Genomic DNA, 3,494 nt, shown 5'->3' with positions numbered 1-3,494 from the left:
CCCTTGAGGGTCCGTGTCATGTTGCTCTATGTCCTCTTCGGTCTCAGTTGAAGGCAACTGCATGCCTTTGTCAAAGCCCCGCTCTGTGCCACCTGTCTGTTTTTCTACTTCCTCTCCTGCTTGTTTTGCCTGGGCCTTCTCAACGGCCTCCTTTTTCCTCTTTTCGACCAGCTATGCCATCTTGAACTTGACCTCTTCCTTCTTCTCCTATGTGGCGGACTTACTTCCACCCACTGCCAAGTCTGTGGTAGTGCGCCACTCCATTGGCCATTTATCAAGCACCGCATCAATGGCATCATCTGTGGCCAGGTACAGCAAATCGTACCACTTCTGTGCAGGGTCCTTCCATGCCCTAATTGATATTCGATGGAAATCAGCTTTAAACTTAGCATAGCTCTGCAGGTTAGCATATACCATGGGTGAAAATCGCGGCTTGCGATTGATGGCCATCCTGATATTCATTTCCATCAAGATCTAGAAGATCTTGTTGTCCCGAACTTGCTCCGCATCCTTGGTCGCCCACAACGAAGCGTACTTTGCTGCTTTAGGAAGGTCTGGCGCGACCAAGGGGAACTAGCTCTCCTATGGTATCTCCCACACTACCAGCACAATCGACAGCAAGAGCCACGCATAGTGGAAGATGTTGCTTTTCTCTTGCGCTTCGCGATAGTTCGCCAGGAACTCTCTGCGAAGGTAGTCCGACCAGTTAAACTGGACTCCCTCCATGCACTGTTGTGCGAGCACGACGACAGTCACCGACACCTCATCGGCACGACACTTCCGCATCACCTTCCCTATAAGGATCTGCATTGCCACCTTCTCAGCAGGGTCGCAGATGCTAGAGATAGCGTACCCGCGCGACTTCTTCACTAGTTTGACCTTCTCCTTAATTGATTTTGTGAGCACTTGCTCGCCACCCTTGCTGCCAAAGATCATAGCTAGATTTTCGCCTATATATGGCAGTCATGTTATTCTGTGAATCAACATATTGGTGATGGGTATCAGCTCCTCTAGCCACAAACACCCATCATGCACCAAGCACAGCAGCTACTTGATGACCAACACTGTCACGGGGGTGCGGTTATAATGCGGAACCCAAAGTAAGTTCAACAATCCTACCTTCTCTACCACCTTGATCCACCTCCACGACTCCAATGTTGTCATCCCTATATTCGTGTCTATGATGCGGTGCATCAGCTGTTCAGTCGCCAGGTGCAGGAACTTCTCATGGTCCGCCAAGTCCCAGTCTTCAAGCTTCAATATCAGCAACCGTGACAAACGCAGACCGTCAAAAGCAATTTCATTCGGTAGTAGAGGGGTTTGCAGGGGAGTCTTACTTTCATCAATGTCTTTTGGGACCTTGGACTTAGGCTTGTGTGGAGGGACATACTCCGGCAACCGTGTAATAGGCTTCGCACCCTGGGCTTCAACCTCCTCTATTTCCACTCCCACATCCTCATCATCCATCAAGATGTCTTCGATATCCTCCTCCTCTACTTCTAGGTTTATAACCTTTCCTTTCTCCTGGGCAGTGGGCTTTGGTGGGTTTCGTCTTGGCGATGTGCGCACTGGTATGGCAGGCTACTTTCCCTTCTTATCCTTCATGGTCTCCTTGGTTGCGGTTGGCTTCAATCTTAGCATTCTCGGGGATTTATCGACCTCTGCTAATACTTCGGCCACTTCTAGAGCAGCTACTTATGCCTCTCTCTCCATTTCCTGTGCCGGATCCTCTACTACTTGCTATGTATTGATAACTTCTGGGGGCGTTAACATGATCTTCCGCAAAAATTCCTGTGTGTCTGCCGGCAAAGTCACAAATACCCCAGAAACTATCAAAAGCTCGAATTGCTCATGATTCATAGGCACTTGAGATCTCAACAGCTGAATACTAAAAATGCAAAGTGTTTTTCGATGGACAACCACTTGTAATTTATAGGGCATTTTGAATTCAAATCCGACCGTTCCCCCCAAAATCGGTCCATTAATGTCAGTTTGGCGACAAATTTTCAAGGAGCTAAGCCATAAATTTTGTCTTAAATGTCGGTCGCCCACTCCATTTGGCCTCACTTATGTCGTCTTTTCATGAGCAATGACTTTAACAGTCACTTTCCGGTCGACCTACGCGATTTATCCCTGAGTAGCGCAGCTCCCTCCGCGTTGTCGCGGACCTAGTGACACGTCCTTGCTTCACACCATCGTCCAATCGCGTAGTTCCCCACCCTAGGCAGTGTATTTTATAGTCCCACGCCTCCTTCCAGCTTCCTGGAGCACTAAGACTGTGCTACTTTCATTTAGTCACATGGTAGGGCTGTCGGTGTATGGCTTCAAATGACTGCCATTCACCTTTCCTAGGAAGGGTTCTCCATTTAATTTGACTAGCTTTACCGCTCCTCCATTAGTAATCTCCTTAATAACAAAAGGCCCTAACCAGTGCATCCTGAATTTCCCTGGAAATTTATCAAACTTACTATCATATAACAAAACCAGGTCATTTACCTTAAAAGTGTGCAGCTTGATGTGTCGATCATGCCATGCCTTTTCACACTGCTTTTGGACCTGCTGGTGAAATCCAGTCAAAAATATTTCTTCTTCGAGCTCATCCAGCTATGCGAGCCTCTGCTCCAGGGATCCATGGTTCGTCATACCTTTGAGCACTGTTATGCACAAACTAGACACGATGTATTCCATAGGAATTACTGCTTCCACACCATAAACAAGCCTAAAAGGGGCTCGTCTAGTCAACTTCTTACATGTCATTCGATAAGCCCACAGTACTACAGGTCTCCGTAGGTCCCAATCACTTCGCTGAGCATTGCAAACCTTGGTCAGTGCATTTTCAAGCACTTTGTTGAACGCCTCCACTATCCTGTTAGCCTATGGGTGATAAGGTGTGCTCTTCTGGTGGTATACCTGAAATTCCTCCATTAGTGTGCTGATCGTCTCATTCAAGAAGTGCATACCACGATCACTCATCAAGATCTTCAAACATCCAAATCGTGTTAGTACATGATCAAATAGGAACTCTGCGGCAGTTGCACCCGTGCAATCCTTCACCGGCTGCGCTTTTGCCCAACGAGTCAAATACTCCATCGCAGTGATAATGTACCTTGCTCCCGTCTTCCCTTGTGGTTGAATGGATCCTACAAAATCTATCGCCCACTTCTATAAGGGTTGCAACATCATTTGTGGATTCAAAGGAATTTCATCCCTCCGTGATGGCTTGCCCATTCTTTGACATACATCGCACACCTTGCAATATGCTTTTGAGTCCTGATGAAGGGTTGGCCACCACAAACCTGCACGTAGAATCTTCTGCATGGTTTCTCTCCCTGCATAATGTCCTCCCGCGGTGCCCCCATGAGCGTCTGTGAGGATGTTTCTTCATTTGAACTCAGGTATATACTGTCGCAATATCTCATCAGTCCCCATTTTGTACAGATGCCCAACAATGACAGAGAAATCTGCCACGCACACCACTAATTGCTTCTTTTTCT

This window comes from Pinus tabuliformis, chromosome 6, assembly GCF_031772625.1.
Source record: "Pinus tabuliformis cultivar Carrire ecotype Pingquan chromosome 6, CPIR1, whole genome shotgun sequence".
In the NCBI taxonomy this organism is placed as follows: domain Eukaryota; kingdom Viridiplantae; phylum Streptophyta; class Pinopsida; order Pinales; family Pinaceae; genus Pinus; species Pinus tabuliformis.
Note: the sequence above shows the minus strand (reverse complement) of the source record.